This window comes from Zootermopsis nevadensis, unplaced genomic scaffold (assembly GCF_977971745.1).
Source record: "Zootermopsis nevadensis isolate Lab colony 2312 unplaced genomic scaffold, Znev_1.0 Znev_ptg000017l, whole genome shotgun sequence".
In the NCBI taxonomy this organism is placed as follows: Eukaryota; Metazoa; Arthropoda; class Insecta; order Blattodea; family Termopsidae; genus Zootermopsis; species Zootermopsis nevadensis.
The window spans coordinates 2,087,815-2,106,703 of NW_028259149.1; the positions used below are offsets into that span (position 1 = coordinate 2,087,815).

The 18,889-nt window shown below is 39.9% G+C and overlaps 1 protein-coding gene across 1 annotated transcript in view; it reads left to right on the top strand.

The window, feature by feature from the left end:
• Window positions 1-1,431: 1,431 nt before the first annotated feature.
• Window positions 1,432-18,889, top strand: part of LOC110834257 (disheveled-associated activator of morphogenesis-like protein) — a 199,053-nt gene continuing 181,595 nt past the window's right edge. Inside the window, exon 1 of the mRNA XM_087350060.1 lies at window positions 1,432-1,677. The gene's annotated coding sequence lies outside the window, so the exon portion shown is untranslated. The remainder of the gene's footprint in view (window positions 1,678-18,889) is intronic.

The window sequence follows — 18,889 nt, forward strand, 5'->3', positions numbered from 1 at the left end:
TGCTACAACACTTTAGAAGTGTCATTAAATGATCAGAAATAAGTCGCTACTTTCAAATCATGGTGTTCCTACAGTCCAATCCATCACTTCCATGAAATTATTTTGATTTTATAGTATATATATTAGTCCTTTGAGATGCTGAAATAAAGACAGTGCTTACATGTTTCTGCTTATCTAAATCCACTGTTTCTGACTTTAAGTGTTAGGATGCATTTTTGAATCTCTTCAATTCTAACCTCACTTTCACAATGTAAACAAGGCTCTTGAAGCTGATTTAGTGATACATCCATTATATTTAGGATGGAGAAAATACCACTGTCATAAATTTGGATGTGCTGGTTTAAGTTTAACTTTCAAGTTTTAATTTTTATTCATTTACTGAATAACAACTATAGGTGAGTAAACTTTAAACTCATTTTACTAGTTTATTCAGATGGCAAATAACTGTGTCATATTATTACCCATAGTTAAAGTTCACTTGGCAACCTCATAGTATGGGAATTTAAATAGCATTTTCTTGTATGCCAAAGGTTTCGCCCTCTAAAGCTAAAGCTCACCTCAGTAGTATTTAATGGTTAGTTCATACAAAGAAAACACTTCACCATTCCATAGGTCAACTTCCCTGTTTACATCAAGAATCATACAAAACACATAAAAATGCAGAGTTACTGATTTTAAAGTAGGTGAGACATACAGTTAGTGAATTTCATAATTTATTGGTTACCTCTCGGACACAACATGACAAGTTGTTTGTCGGTGAGGGAAACTGTGCACACTGCAAGGATTGGAATGGAAAAGTAACTAAAGAACATAAGAATATTGTACATATCACAAATATATTCTGGTCACAGGACTTCTTAAACAGTGTTTTGTATCCAATACAAGAGGACCGGAATAAATAGATTAGAAATTAAACACAAAGCTAGTAGCGGTTTCATTGCTATTATGTTTATTTGTAAGGACGTTTATCCAGTGTCATGTGTTAAAAGTGACATTGCAAAATCCAAGATTGTGAAACTCCACATTAATCTTAATGACAGAAGGATGACATAAGTGAAAATCCCATTGTCCTTTATATGGAAAATATATTCATTTAATAAAGTTTACAACCAGAACAAAATACTGTAGTTTAAAATTAGGACATACAATAGACAAAATAATTGTACTACAATTTGCAACTATGTGTACACATTTTTTGGGTATAAGTTTTAGTTTTTAAAAATAATATGCACTAAGCAAAGAAAAACACAACATTTCAAATGCAGAAGTTATAAACATCCATCCGGCAGAATAGCTTCCACATACTTGGCAGAGATGTCGCCTTCGTCGCTGTGGGCGGTAGTAGCTGGCATCTAGTGAGAAAGTTTACGAATCACGTTGAGAAGAGCATAGCCTATCTTTCGGATGTGAAGTCAATACATCTCGCTCTACAGAGCAGACGAATTTTTGTGGTGGTCCAACCGATGGTATTCAATGGCAGTGGGCTCAGTTAGCATGTCTGTGTTCTTTTTACATAAGCGAGTGCTGTATTGTGTTAAGTTGTGCTTGATTTCATAATCTTAATCACTCGTGGAAGTTATACTATACGTGCTGATATGTGTTTCTGTCAGGAAAATCGCTAATAATTACTACAAACATTCAGCCTGTCAAAGCAGAATTGTGAGAGGGGTTTGCCCGGTAAGTAATCAATAGCCTCTTTCATTCGTAAACATAAGTTTGTTATGTAGTGCATTTATGGTTGTTTATTGAAACAATGCTAGTAACTGGTGTTCCACAGAGCAGTGCAAACGTGTGTCATATTGTTAATATGTTCATTCTGACACATAGCAGTGCTGTACTGAAAACTACTACGAATCGTTGGCGAAAAGTAGGAAATATCCATACGTTTTACCATTAAGAGGCCACAATTTAGGAATCTATTGTTGCAGAAACGGAATTTTATACGAAATGAGTGTAATGTCATACAGAGACTTTAATGTGTTGATCTGTTGAATAAATTCTTCGTCTCCTGGGCTTTGGATGCGATACATTGTTCTCGTAACGTCAGTGGAACTGGAATCATACTGATTCATACCCTGTGACAGAGAAATCAATTTCCATGCACTATGCGAGTATCAAACAGCAAGGAAGGCTTTTAAATTTAAATGTTGCATACATTTTACATTCCATAGATCCTTCGTAACCCCAAACCGAGGATGCAGAACATAGAACAAATATAATACTCGTTTCTAAAACAAATATAAATTATACAGTTATGACAGTAATTTAAATAAGTAAAGAAGAAATATAACCCATATTGCTTACATTTATTTATTATAGCTGAGAAGTAATTTTCTCTATGGAGGCGTGAGTGAGACGCGAGATACTCATTTAGAGTTGGCTTAAACTTCTTTATATCGTGATTCAGAATTCTTATAGTGGGGGAAGCTTTGAATAGTTTTAATTATTGATATTTACTTAGTTCAGTGTTTATCTTGTACTTATATTATGGATACTGCATTTGTTTGAAACTTTTGTATGTAGTCCACTACAGACGATAATGAGAGCAAGAATTATTATTATTATTATTTATTATTGACTGCAAATGGGTTTATACCCGGTGGCAGTGTCCTACAATAACATACAAAACAATGAGACAGAACAGAACAATGAGATACATCAACACAATGAGACAGAACAAAACAATAAACAAAAGGACACAACAAAAACAATAAGACACAATAAACAATGAGATACATCAACACAGAGACAGAACAAAACAATAAACAAAAGGACACAACAAAAACAATATGACACCCAAACAATGGGATACATCAACACAATGAGACACAACAAAACAATAAACAAAGGACACAACAAAAACAATAAGACACAATAAACAATGAGATACATCAACACAGAGACAGAACAAAACAATAAACAAAAGGACACAACAAAAACAATATGACACACAAACAATGGGATACATCAACACAATGAGACACAACAAAACAATAAACAAAGGACACAACAAAAACCATAAGACACAACATACAATGAGATACATCAACACAGAGACAGAACAAAACAATAAAAAAGGACACAACAAAAACAACACATCCCACTCAAAATCAACCAACTCATAAATTACAAAACCATCCAACCTCAAGTACTTAACTTAAAAAAAAGAACTTAATACCACCTAGACATAAGACAATAACTGTAATGTATTACAAACGTCATGAACTGATGCACTCACACAACAATACAATGAGACACAACAATACAACATACCACACTCAAAATAAAACATCTGACACAATAAAAAAACACACATCCACTAATTAATCACAATACTTAAGAGTGGAATATAAAGTCCGCTCTCAGTACATGAAAATTTTATCCCAAAGAACTACAGCCCTTCATCACTTGGAGACTAAGACACTTCACTTCACTTATCACCATTTATTCCCAACTTAATAACCCTTAGCTTGTAACTACTTTTCTGACCCTCTTTCTAAAGGTGCCTAATTTACAGGGGAAAGACTCTAGCACGCCTGGAGGTAATTCGCTGGCAAGTGGAAGATTTCTTAAACAGTTCCTTACATGAGGCTGTCTCTAGAAAATAATTATATGTGACGTGATTGAATAAGCAAAGTGGACTAATTTTAAAGTTTGTATTTTTACGAATGCTGTCACAGTCCTCATAGCAAAGAATGCTTAGTTCAGGCATGACGTATTGAATGTGTTTTCCCAATTTAAGTTCTTTTCGACGTAAATAACCTTGTGTTGGCCCACACCGGACTTTATCAACGGTGAAACGTTAACAACAGAATTTTGTATTCTGTGGAGTAATTGAAAGTAGCTTGTTGTGGAACTTATAGGACTGGGCAGCTTGTCCGTCTGACACAGTCAAAGCGGGAAATATATTTTAGTTGGCAGCCATTGACCGAGAGTGGAGCACATTAAAAAAGTCAAATATTTTATTGTTTTCTTTCCCATTTTTGCTTGTGGTATCTGAATCCTGTTTGTTAAGTGTCTGATAAACCCGGAACAAGAACTCGGTAAGTCGTATATCAGCTATTTTATAAGACTTATGCTTCTTATTCGGGAAGTCCGAGGTTCATATCTCGGCCCGGAGACCAGATATCCCGAGTTTTTCGTAGTTTTACTCAGACTTCGGAGATAAATACCTGGATAATATCTTAAATCAGGCCACGACCGCTTCCTTCCACATCCTTTCTAATTAATTGTTCACTAAACAGTTATAAAATAATTCAATAAATAAGCTCGGAAACCACGAGGAAGTTTTTGTATTCTGAAGGCACGTGGTTTAGGATCTCGGCTGGTTTAACGTGTCTCCCAAACTGAGGTTTTCCTCAGTCTCATTCCGGAGTACAGGTTGATTAAAAAATTCAGGTTAGCATATTTATTGATGGATGCAATGCAATACGATACGCAGAGATGTGGTTGTACAGGGGCCCACTTAAGTCTCGTAATGTCAGTTGTCTTAACTAACAGTCGAAGTGAAAATAATGTTCATTGTCGAACGCTACCTGACGTCTCGTTCTAGTTCAACTTGCGAGAACGAGATCAGGGATAGAATTCTCGATTCTCTCGTGCCAAACGAATCGACAATATCTCTTAACGCTGAGCACATTTACGACACTTCACATGGCATTGTTTTTTTGTCTTTCATCTGATGTGAATGTGATTTATTTTTAACAAATTCAATTCGTGTCAAGTAGGAATGGGTTACGTGACCTTTGGATCAGCCTGTACCCTTCCGGACCCCCGAAGACCCAAATGCTCAGCGTCTAAACTCGTCACCTCAGAGCCCATAATCAACCAGAAGCCTCACTTGACATGATTTTCGTGCCTGCATCATGTGTCGGAGGTCCTGGGTTCGATTATCGATTGCGTCCCTGACTCGATCTTTACTGGATTAACGCTGAGATAGTATCTTGGACGGGGCAGGCCTGGGCCTGGGCCTGGGCCTGGTACAGCCTATTTCAAAATACAACAATCAAGTGTTTTGTAGAACATTTTGGGTTTTTCTCGGGGAATTATTTTTATCGAAAAAGAAAAGTTAATCGTTGCTGTGGTCTTTAGCTTGTGACACAGTCGGTCTCCGGAAACAAATCCCACTTACATGATTTTCTCGGGGAACTTCTTAGCTGCTTCCACCCCCCCCCCCCTTCAGAGAAATATTTCCAGATAGCATCTTACAAATCTGGTACCCGATTTATTTGTGAAGTTCCTGAAACACCATAATGACTTCGGATGTTTTTAGAGCGTTGTTAAGTATTTATTTTGATTGTTACTGGTATTTATGCATCTAAAGGAAAATTTTAAAATTTCAGCCCTGCAGATCTCTACATGGGGGGGTAACTGCTTTATTTCACGTCATTCGTAATTCCTCCCACATTTCGACACTCTGAAGCACAATACCCTGTCCAGTAGATGACGTCTTAAAAATAAGCAACCGAACCAACCATTTTCGTTATTTATTTATTTATTTATTGTGAAAACTTACAAGAACCACGCTTTAAAACGTGTAAATAAGTCGACCTTCAACATCTATATACACGTACTAATGGGTTCTATTCAAGGTTGTCGTTTCAGTTGAGTGTAATTGAATTATCAGTTCCTCGTCATCCATTACTAAACTATGTCCATTTTATGTCATACCTTGAGTAGAAACAAGCAGGGTCACTGCTTCAGTTACCTGTCCTTTACTTAACGTGTTGCCAACGCGCCAACAGAACTCTCGTCTAAAGTAAGGCTAGCCGCGTGCGGCGTGTCGAGTGTTGTCGCGCTCGGCCGTTATTTGTATTGCTTTTTATAGGTGCGAAACCCACAGCCGCGCGCGACAACACTCGACACGCCGCACGCGGCTAGACGCGCCATTGGGTCTCTAGCCTAACAAGCAAAAGAGGTGATCTATCTGCTCATGCGCACTCCGGCTCTTCGTGTTCCAGGCACGTTCTACTCCAGTAATGCAGTGCGTTGTGTGTGAGAAGTACGACAGGGAAAGGGCTTACGTTTTGTGAATGAGGACAGACAGTAATGTTAACCTAACCCAGCTCCTAGTTGATCTCTATCGGCGCGCGGACAGGGTACAGTTCACAGACCAGGATAAAATCCCTGCTAGGAATTCGATATACGCGCATGCGCAAGATTTCGCGGTGAGTGACGACCGATCCTAAAAGCATTCGTTCCACAACCACTGAACGAACAACAGACGACAGGCTTTCATATGTTCTAATGACTTTAAAAGTTATTATAATAAATCTTTCCTTCACCTCGACTGTTGTTTTCAGATGACATCATTCGCATTGAGCAGTGATCGACTTGATTTAACTTTGAAAGCTCAGTGGTAAATGTGCGTCCCCCCAATCAGCTTCAAACATTTCATTAACCCTACATTTTGTATGATTCTCACTGGAAATACTGATGTTTTCTTTTAAAAAACTTCAACAATTTGATCTTTGCAATGGCGAAGTGTTTTAGGATTTGAGGTTATGAGACGAGTGACATAAGCGCCAGTCGATACTTCTCAAACCTAATCGATCTAAAATCATTTTGGCCTAGAAAAATACTGTCGGATTCCCTTTCGAATTAAACACGCTCGAAAATTAATTAATTAATTAAAGAACTCAACCCATTAATACGGTTGTTATGATTGTGTTATTGAGAGTGTCAAACAATGTAATTTTATCATAGGTTAATGTTACGGTGGAATGCACATCCTCCGTCTTCATGCTAGAATGCATTGAAGTAGATGCTACAGTACGCTCTGAAGATGGAAGCGATGCGTCCCTCCGAAACTCCGGTAACCACCTACGAGGTTACACGGCGTCGTAGACGAGAATGCCACAAACCACATTTATACCGTTGTTAAGACCTCAAATACAGATGGTTTGTTTATTTAACAATGCTATCTCGGTTACATATGATATGGGAGGAGGACAGTGGTGAACAGTGAACTGCTAATCACCTTTTCTGCTCCGTATTCGGGAAGGCCCAGGTTCAAATCTCGGCCCGGAAACCGGCTATCCTGACTGGGTTTTTCCTGGTTTTTGTCAGTCCCTCCTGACAAATTCCAGTGTAGTACCTCAAATTAGGCCACTACCGGTTCCTTCCACATCATTGCCGATTCACTGTCATCGTCGTCGTTAAATGAAGTGTGTCTATTAGAATCGGGTAAAGGTAGGGACAGACTTCTTGGCGCGTGATTGTAATGGGTTATGACGTAAGTCTTGGTCATTTGAAAATGTTTTGTCTCAGGACCATCGTTCACGTCGTGTGATCCAGTTCTGTTGCAGAATTTCGTTTACTTCTTTGGGTGAATACATTCTGAATGGGTAGTAGAATCTCTGTCATTTTCCTACAATCGCTACATTATCCTAACGCCAAGCTGTTTGTTTGCTCATGCCTTTACTGAAGACGAACAGGTTCGTTAGAGAAATATTTTTCGAACGAAACGTTACGTACGGAAGTCTGGATGGAGCGAGACGAAGACAGAGAACAGAAATGTTCAGCATTCTCTCTGTCTCTCTCTCTGCCTGTGCAGTGCGTGTGTACGGAATCCACGTTTTCCAAGAACTAAGAATTTCTGTCATCACTTGTACCGACTCACGAACATGCATTTTCAGTGGCGGCTCGTTAACTTTTTTTTCCGGAAGTGAAAAATAAAGGTAAATGTGCACCTGACATCTACGCTTTACGGACCTCGGTACATTTTGAAAAAGTGGTGAAGTTCAAATAACGACAGTTATAAATCAGAATTCACGAATAAATTATTCGTAAACATTCAGTTCAAAATGTTTGTCTTTTTGTATTTATTTAATTGTTTAATTATTCATTTATCGAATTATTTATTGATTTAATTAATTTATTACTCATATATTGATTTATTTAGGCATACTTATTTACTCACCTCATTTACTTATTCATTTGTTTATTTATATTTATTATTATTAAAAAGTAATTAAGTAAAGCCGTCCCGCTGTACGCCATATAGGGGCTTGGGGGGAGAGGTGGTATAGCTCCTACTAATTCTTGACCTCGCCAATAGATGGCGGGAAAGGAATAATTTATTTATTTATTCAGTTTTCTTTGAACTTTGAAAGTAAATCATCTCTGTTTGTCTCGTTTCTCCGTGGAACTAGACGTCATTGTTGCAATTGTGCGAAATAAGGCCATTGCTGGAACATACTGTTGCAACAATTGTTTTAACAATGGGTTACATTGTTACGACAATGTAACGGAGGTTGTAATTTGATGTAATGACCTAAGATCCCTTTGACACTAAACTTTGCATTTGTTATTACCATGGCTCGCTGTTGAAATCAGCACTCGTGATATGATGGAATGTGAGTGTACTCCATTCGGATCTTATTTATTTATGGATTGTTTAACGACGCTGCTGCCATAGTTCGAATTATACAGCGTTGAATGACATGATGATTTAGTTAGTGGTTAATCTGATGGAGTGTCCGAGCCTAATTTAAGGTTTTATATAGCAGTTACTCGAAGAGACTGATGAAATCCTGGAAAGAGCAGTCGAGACATTAATTCAGTCTTCGTGCCGATATTTGACAAGTGATATTGACATATTTCGACGATCTAATATCCGCTATTTAGAGACGTGGAGGTTAAAATGCGAAGAACGCAGAGCGTCAATTGTTTTGGCTGGGAAGGACGCATGGTCTTTGAGGACAGGTTATAGAAGACAATCACTTATCGTTCTGATGATGGAGGCAACAAACACCTCCGAAACATCGGTATACTTTTAAGAAATTACACGGTGCAACAACCCGGAAGACTGCCATCATCAGGATGCAGAATAGAATATCTGTACCTAACAGCAGAGAAGGAGTAAAAGGCTTGTTACTGGAAGTTCTGATCTTGAGGTGTTTTAAGAACGGTTTAATTAATATGGCGGATTTATTTAGCTTAACTGTTTCCAGACACGGAGAAGGATCGATGCGGCTTCAAGAGGATGGCATTCCGCCACTGGAAACATAATTCTGTTTCATAGCGTTGACTCGTTTCATTTCTCAAGTTCACCAGACCTTCTCAGACCGGTTAAAATCTCCAACTTATCTGGAATCAGTATATCCTATGTATATAGGAAGTCTATATATATATATATATATATAAATACGCTGTTCATTTCCCATCCATCACATAATCCAAACGCCACGTGTCGGACCTGTGCTTCGTTTATCAACACAAAACGTGTTTCTACACCGCGTATAATTTGGGATAACAGAAGACAGACGTGAACCTCTGTTCCATGGTAGACGACTTTCCTTTATCAGCGGATAATAAAATGATCAAGAAATTTTATCGACGGTGGTCTAGCGGTTAGAACGCTGGCCTTGTAATCCTGGGGTCTCGGGTTCGATTCCCGGCGGTGCACGAATTTATAACTTGTGTTGGGCAAGGCCGTGGTCTAGGCAACACGGAGTTTTCCTCCGGGGGCTTCCCCGGTTTCTCTGTGGCATCCCATTCACACACAGAAGAAGGCAATGGCAAACCACTTCTGGCTCATCTGCCAAGAACGTATATGAACAGGCCCCAGTCCGAGAAAAGGATCGAAGGATCCTGTTCAAATGGACCTGTCGTCAGACAAAACACTAATAAATAATAAATACGATACCTGGATTTTGATGACCGTCGTCAGAAGTCCTTTCATCTTATATTCTTAGCCACTTAAATCCGTTCGCATCTACACGAAACTTTCTACCAATTAAACAGAGAAATTTTCTTGTACAGAATCTGAGAGTCGCTGAGCTGAGAAATCCTTCACCTTCTTTGTAACCCGAAAACACGTAATGTATCCTAAAGCCAATAGCCGTCAAGATATAGGACCACCCCTTGTCAACTGTACACGAATTCCTGTACAGTAGGTCCTATATAGTTGCAAAATTCCGCTCTTACAAGAGATCTTTTATTATGTCGTTTGCCTTATTCTGTCTATACTATAATTACAGTGCGTTCGCTGACATAGTTAAACGTAATTTTCTGTTCTCGGTACCGGGCAGGAACGGCATAAGTCACCGCCAAGCGCTACAAGAGTTTCCCGGTATGAGTAAAGTATCGCTCCATGGGATATGCTGGAAATTGTCTCTGTACACACACACTCTCTCTGTACCATTAAAATTTGTTGAAATTCTGCGCTCCTAGCGGAAGGATTCGTAAAAAAGCACGACGCTGAACAACATATCGAAACCAATCCACACAAACAAAGCCATCACGAGCACAAAACACGAATTTAAACACAGTTTTCACTGTTATTTGAATAATTTTAGCGTCAGTTGTAATTGTTGCTTGGTGATGAGTAATGCAACTCCTGCCGGAAGCCGGGAAGAGACAGTTGCGTGTACATAACTACAAGCTAAGGTCGAGTATTTACAACAGATGGCAGCACTGGACGCTGTAATTAACCCAGATCCAGATTTTTCCAATGGCTACGTATGACATCAATATGTTTACCAGTATTCTGGGCACATTTCTTGTTTCCTCTGTGGCTCCGTAAACATCCCTTTCTCCTTCATTTTGTTATGAAACTCAGGTTACGACATTTTTTTAAATTCATTGTTCTGTCACACTTTGTAGGACCAAAAATTCTCCCCAGTGATTTGTCTTTGTCCTCGCCCCAGAGTAAAAAATGGAGTTTCCTATCCATACTACATGAAGGATGGGATCGTATTTTAATGCGGATTATTTAAAATAATTAATTAGAATATTAAATAATTCAGAACGCGTTTCAAGAGATTTTAATGCTCGTAACTGGGACTTATATTTCTCATGGTTGTTTAAACGTTGAATACCGTATTATGGGTTGTGACGCCATCTTATGCTGTTGGTGATTACCAACGTTTCAGAAGAAAATATCGACTCCATCTTCAGAGTGATTATTACCAGACATTATCAGTACCCAGAAAACCAAATTTGACGTGTTTTGTCCAGTTTAATCATGATTTTCTTGTATGTAAGTTGCTGAAATAATTTGTAGCAACTTGAATGCTATCTGGCGAGAAACACAGAAAGTACGATATGCATTTACGAGGTGCGATCGGAAAGTTTCAAGATTGCGCCTATAAAAACCCGTACACTTATCTCAGGTATTAAATTCATCCATCACCCTCGAAGTAGTTCCCCTGGGAGTGAACACAACGATCCCAGCGTCGCTGCCAAGCCTGGAAGCATCCCTGGAAATCTTTCTTTGTCAGCCTGTCAAGCACCATCTGCGATTCTGCCTGAATCTCTTCTATCGTCTCAAATCTCCTTCCCTTCAGCTGAATTTTCATCTTTGGCAAGAGGAAGAAGTCACACGGCGAATAAGGAGGGTTCGGGATGACGGCCATGGTGTTTGAGGCCAAAAACTGGCGAACTTTGAGGGCGGTGTGCGCTGGCGCGTTGTCATGATGCGTCGCATGTGGAGTTCTTCCTTTAGAATCAGCTGACAGGTCCCATAGCCTATCCCAACAATGTCGCACAAGTCGTTGATGGTACGACGTCCATCTTCGTAACATTTTCGGGCGTTGTGCTCGAAGATGGTCGTCCAGAACGCTCGTCATCATCGACAGAGGTTCGGCCATTTTTAAAACGTGAATGCCACACAAAAGTTTGTGCACGACCCATTGCGGACTCCCCAAATTCTTGCTTTAGCATTTCATAGGTTCCCGTAGCCGTTTTGGCGAGTCTTTGGCAAAATTTGATGCACACGCCATTCCGAAATCGCAGGAGGGTCGGTGTAATGCACTACCAAAACGCCCGTAACTAAGAAACAAATGCTAATTCGATGATGCCGGCTGGCACACTGATTCACTATGAATGTAGGCCGCACCCCCTATCGGCAGAAGCTCGTACTACATCCGGTTCGCCCGCTATTGACACAGTCTTGAAACTTTCCGATCGCACCTCGTATATAATGCCATGGAGTAGAACTCATCTTATGAAGTCAGTAATAGCTGAGTTCCCAAAAAATTATCTATCTCTATGGAACCCATAGGGTCATAGCGTATTTAAACAATACGATGTTCGCGTGATGAAGGATTTACAGGCAAAATAGACAGGAGATAGTTTTTTCTTAAAATTTTAAGTTTGTCAGCAACAGTCGTTATTCTGAGAAGATTCTGATAAGCTCTGTTAACGTAATTGTACGTGATTTATGGTTCTAAAAACTTTCAAAAAATTTGGATACTGGTTTTTTGGGTTGTAACGCAAATGTGGACCTGTAGGCAGATACAATTAATTTGGAGGAATATTTCGTAGTCGTGGTGAGATGACAATACGTCTCTGGGGAGATGCAGCCTCTAACTGGTCCAATGTTCCACCTGCAGATGACATACGAGAAGGCAGCGAAATTATATTAACAGGCGAAAACCGGGCGACTCAGGGAAATCTTATCACAGTAGCTACTCTGTCCATCATAAATCCCATGTGGACGTCCCTTGGAACGAACCCGGGCCTCTGTGATGTGAAGCCCACAACTAACAACCTTTGGTACCTCACGACATTCGTAAGAATATAATTCGTCCATATTCGTGGCGTTGAAACGCAGAATGCCAACTTCGATAACGTAAATTTATCTCCTATAGACATACTGCAGTCTGGGTAATTCAGTGTCTGTAGACTTTGTACTAGGCTGGATAACCAGGGTTCGATTCTAGGAAAAATCAGAGACTTTTCTCTTGCTACCACATCGACAGAAAGTCTCAAGTCCACCCTTGATCCTTTGCCCGAGGGTAATATAGCCGGAGCGTGACCATTGGAGGTAAAACTCCACTTCTCTGTCTGAGTACCTAAAAATGCACAGTGATAATTTTACCTTTTTATAAGGAGGCATAGAGAGGTGAGATTTGAGTTTCTTACGCTGAGTTTCGAAGGCGCTGGAGATTGGAGGATGCGATGGAGGCAGAAAATATCTCCGAAACGTCGTTGAACTATCAGACTACGTGGTGGATCAATGAGAAGACAGCCATCTTCAGACACAAGAAAGTTGATAGTGGAACGACGGTTCCGGAGAATTTGACGTAAATACATCTATAGGGAAAGGAAGTTTATATATTGGCTTTATTCTAAATATTTCCTTTATACATGCTTTACAATTGAGATAATTTTGATTAAGACTTTGCTTATTTAACTGGAATTAGTTCGCTTAAGATGGGTCTGTGGTAGCTGAATGTAATGTAACGTTTCCTAGGTAACAACAATGCCGAGTAAACACGAAGTTCCCTAGGTACACTTGTTACACTTTTTCGTTTCCCTTTTTCGTTCCCCTTTTTCGTTCCCCTTTTTCGTTCCCCTTTTTCGTTCCCCTTTTTCGTTTCCCTTTTTCGTTCCCCTTTCTCGTTCCCCTTTCTCGTCCCCCTTTCTCGTTTCCCTTTTTCGTTCACCTTCCTCGTTCCCCTTTTTCGTTCCCCTTTTTCGTTCCCCTTTTTCGTTCCCCTTTCTCGTTCCCCTTTTTCGTTCCCCTTTTCGTTCCCCTTTCTCGTTCCCCTTTCTCGTTCCCCTTTTTCGTTCCCCTTTCTCGTTCCCCTTTCTCGTTCCACTTTTTTGCCGAATGACCCTTCCTTGTAGACGTATTTACGTAAAAAAATGCTAACACAAGATGCAGCGAACATTTTCTTGCGTATAACGGAATCAAATAGTCGAAATTGTGCACCCCTGCAGAGCAGAGCACATGCCCAGCGGAACGTGGGTTCAGTGACGTCTGCCACTACAGTCGAGATCTTTATATACGACTTGTTGACCAGCCGACAGAGGGCGCTATTTGGGACGTTGGCTCTGATTAAAATAACTTAGACCCTGAAGGCACTTCAGTCTATACTGATCTTGTGACCCGCGGAGCGAGCATTTCTGTTTAAACTCATCTCTTGAATTGCAGGTTAAGGACGTCTTATCATTTACATCGCATGAGAACGTGGTTCAAGAAACTATTCACTGTCTTCATTGATATAACGGATGATGTATTCAGCGCTTCAGCGTTGAGAAAAGTCTGTCATCTTATGGGCTGTTAGTTCTTAATTTAACCCTGTCGCAGATCAGAAGTATACCGACGTTTCAGAGGTGCTTGCATCTCCCTGATGACGGAAGCAGTAAGTGCTGTTGAAACGTAGGTAAATATCTACCAGACTACTATTACTATTATTATTTATTTATTCAGTGTTCTGTCTGACGACAGGTTCATATGAACAGGATCCTTCCATCCTTTTCTCGGACTGGGACCTGTTCATATACGTTCTTGGCAGATGATCCAGAAGTGGTTTGCCATTGCCTTCTTCTGTGTGTGAATGGAGTAATTGTTGGGATGCCACGGAGGAAAACTCCGTGTTGCCTAGACCACGGCCTTGCCCAACACAAGTTATAAATTCGGGCACCGCCGGGAATCGAACCCGAGACCCCCCAGGATTACAAGGCCAGCGTTCTAACCGCTAGACCACCTCATCTTATTATTATTTACTGTTCTGTACCGCTAGACTACACGGTGGAACAATGCAGATGACTGCCATCTTTAAAGCAGATTAGTTCGAATGAAAGTTTTAAATTTGATTTAATTTTGATAAAAGCAAAAAGATGGAAGTTGGAAACGTTTACTCTGCCGAGTACAGTGAAATTGAAAAGGTGTTCTTAACGCCATAGGTGATGACGTCAGCAGGGCAACCGAGGGATAACGAACGCAACAATGGTATCAAACGCAACATTGTTGTACGGTGATTGCGAAAATGTGATCTAATAATGGCCTTGGTTCGCACTGAACTCCGGGAACAACCTCTGTTCACATTTTTGCAACAATGCTTTGCAACAGCGTACTGAAAGACACTTGCCCAACAATCGAAATTTAAAATTTCGTGCAGTACGTAATACCAACATGGCGGATGAATAAACTTTTGGGGTGGGATCAAAAATAGTGCCACTTGCAATTTGGTCATGAAGGGAAATATGATATTAAATGTTCGGAAGACGTAAAATTTATTATAATAATTCTTTGATGTAAAATAACGAGAGAGAAAAGTTTTGATTTAACTGCGATTCGATTTTATGAGTCCAGTTTTGTACCAAGAAGCCAACGCGCCTTATGACGCATTCTTATTAATTTACAGTGTTTAAAAAAAAAGACAGACCACGTGATTTGTATAGTCTGAAAGCAAAATTGTTGAAAGTGAGATAAGGGACGTAATCTTTTGTTAATAATTTATGATTTTTCAGAGAACGCCTGTGTTGTATTTGACGGTAGGGATTACATCTTTTACAGTTGTGTATTCTATCTTACGTCGTTGAGAATTTGCTTCGAGCCTTCAAAGGAGGAATAGACGAGCTGTGTGTGGGAACAGCCCTTGGGGTCTCTCCGAGTCCCTGCCTGCACGCCCGACGTGACTTACGTTTCGAGAAAACTACGGACTCCCTCCCCTCCTCATCTCCCCTTCGCAAGAAGACGTACAAATTACCACAGCAGCTGATATTCGCAGCGTGCAGCTGTTTCAATACTATTTCTTATATTCCTCCAACACGTTTGTTTCGTCTATATCAGGGATAACAACCCACGGCACGGGGGTCGCGTGCGACCAGTAGCCGTCTCGTGTCTCCACCCAAAAACTTCTGTAATACTGTTATTGATCGTAGTTATTACGTAAATAAATATTCAACTTCCGGTTTTTGAGGATTAGCCTCGTTACGGTCCACCAATCAGAACCCATAAATCCCGCCACCTACTCCCTGTCTAATATAAGACTTACGGAAATGTCAGACCTTTACTTATTCTCTCTGAAGATGGCAGTTTTAATGTTTGTCGAAACGTTGGATAATTGTCAGTATTTGACGAGGTTCATTTCCGAAAGCCGAATTTGCATATTGAACTACAGCCGTGAAAACATGAAGACGAGAATTAGCTCAATACATTTTTAATTTCAGGTGAATAATAACGAATCACGTAAGTCAGTAATATTGCAAGAAGTTGCCATGGAGATTCAATGAATTTATCTTATTTAGAATTGTGAAACTTGTGCTGTTATCCTCAGGCAAAAAAACAGATTGATGTTCCAAATGCTGAAAAGAATGTTTGATCGAAGTATAAAATTACGTAACGAAGAATTTTATATAACGTGTAGCCAGATTTCTCAAGTCCTTACTATTTTATCTCATTTTTTAATACTAATTTTAATATTATCCTCTCTTTTAACCCTAGCACTAAGCGTTCCAAGTGCTTTGTTTGTAAGCTTCATAAAATCTTTTAATACAGCATTGAAGAGAGATTTTATCGAATTATATCATCGTGAGAACTTCGATATTTTATCGAATTATGTCGCCGTAAGAACTTCGGGATTTTATCGAATTATGTCGCCGTAAGAACTTCGAGATTTTATCGAATTATGTCGCCGTAAGAACTTCGATATTTTATCGAATTATGTCGCCGTAAGAACTTCGATATTTTATCGAGTTCTGTTGCCGTAAGAACTTCGAGATTTTATCGAATTATGTCGCCGTAAGAACTTCGATATTTTATCGAATTATGTCGCCGTAAGAACTTCGATATTTTATCGAGTTCTGTCGCCGTAAGAACTTCGATATTTTATCGAGTTATGTCGCCCTGAAAGCTTCGAGTCGTATCAGATTTTATATTTGTTTACCAATTAAATAATAAGAAAACTATTTTGTTCTTCAGAAGAGCACAACAAACCACGTCATACTGACACGTGACCCCAGTTTGTTCTGCGTGTCTCGTGAATTACCCCTGAAAACTGGAATCTGTAATACCAACCGACTCGAATGAAGGCTACCGAGTTTAGGACGCTTCTGCGCACCGACTGTCACTTGATCTCGTCAGACAATCAGCTTCGGAGAGTTGATACTTGGATCTGAAAGCAAACGCCATTTGTTTCAATATTTATCAACCTCTGCTTTCGTTTGTGATGCAGTGAAAAGAATACGAAGTTATTACGACTCGGTGCTTGATAAGAAGGAGAACAATGGGCTATAAAAAGCACATGAAAATGAACACCACAATGGGGAATTTTTGAATGATGACGTGGCCAGTGCTTCGTGTTTTACTTTAAGAACTGTCATGGAGTCGATGTAAATTACACGTTGAAAGAAATGGACTACATATATAGGCTTTATGAATAGGGAACGATGTACTGTCCAAACACTTACCATGAATGACTAAAGAAAAGCACGACATTAATATTAATAGCAGCTCACATGAATGGAATTCCATCGCAAGTGAAAGATAAGATTTTTATCTTCAAAAGAGAAGAGTAGCGAACTGCGCAAGGTCGTCCCAAACTATGACTAAAGAAATTACGTTTCTTAAACTTCATTACACACGTCAGCACTGGCACTTTGTTAAATAGCGAATGTAGTGTAGGTGTTGAAAATGACCACCGTTAGCTCCGTGGCGCTGTTGACAGCGGTGAACATCTGACTGACGAGCGGCGCCTGCGCAAGACCGTTCAGTTTCTTGCAGCTCTTGAAGCGTTGCTGTACTTCAAGTAACCCCGTAAGAAAATGTCAGGTGGGGTTAAATCTGGTGGTCGTGGGACGTACTCAATCGTATTTGAATCGTGGGAAAAGATATTGCGGTGCCATCTGTTAGGTGTATACCACACTAGGTTCGCTTCATAAACACAACGGACAGCGATAAGAAGATTAATATTCCGTATTATAAGGTGTGTAAATCTTTTTGGGACATTCTCTAGATGAGTAATACATATTTGTTGGGTGTTTTTCAATCGTAAACTGTTACGGATTAGACCTTGTGGCTTATTCCAGTTCAGAATTATTTTGAACATTTTGTGGGAATCCTAGTGTGGGGGATTCTCCCGGAGTTAGGTCTCTACCTATGTAGAGCAATACGAGGACAATCATCCATGCCTTGAGCGGGATTTGACCTCACGATCCCAGTATCCAAGTGTTCAAAACCCATAAATATTTTTTTAAGCAGCTCGATACATCGGATGTATGCATTTGCTGTAGTTATTTTACAACGCTGTATCGGCTGTAGCGTCTAATTATGTGATAAAAATACTGCGTTCTGTTAAATTCAAAAGGGTCAAATGTTTATCCCGAAATTTGGTTTAAGAGACTGACGAAAACTACGAAACTATTAAGGATAGTCAGCGTCCCATCACAGATTCGAACCGGGCAGCTCCAAGATACAAATCAGAGTACGTGGTATCACAGAAGATAATCGCCGGTGTACAAAATGGCGTTCTTAAAATGTTTGGAACGCTTGTACATTAATGCGAGTGTAAAACTGAGAAAATAAAATATAAATAGGGCTGTAATAATAAATTTGTCTTGCAAGTCCGCGTTCCACGCCTGTGGTTCCAGCAAAAATATTCGTATTAGTCAAGCGAAGTAGACAGTCAGCTGTTAGTCATTCACCGGCCACAATTGAGTGACAGATTAATAATTTGCCGTGGATAGTAACTAATGTCCGTCTGCCCTTCCGAACGTCAGTAGCGTAACCATGCGGCCGACATAAGAAGCTAGCGGAGCTGGCGCGCGAGCCTACCGTGCGTCACGTGACTCGTCTCTCAACCGAGAACGAACTCCATACGAAACTTTTGCTTAGCGGAACTGTCAACAGAGGGAACTGATTTGAATGTGCAGTTTCTCGAACAGCCGAACATTTCTGTGGAAAGAGACGGTAACAACAGAATGGTCCTCATCGAAAATCACTTAAGCCAGTCGGCGTTCTCTCTGCTGGAGGCCGGTGCGGTTTCATTATAAACGTTGTGATTAGTGTAATCAAACACAAAATGTTTTTGTTTTAAAAATCGATTGTAAATATTGTAGCCTCCTGGCGGCTGACGACGGAAAATTAATGTCTAAAAGAGACTCGCTCCTAGCTTTCTGATCAGAAATTTCACCAGCCAAGAAGCATTGCTAT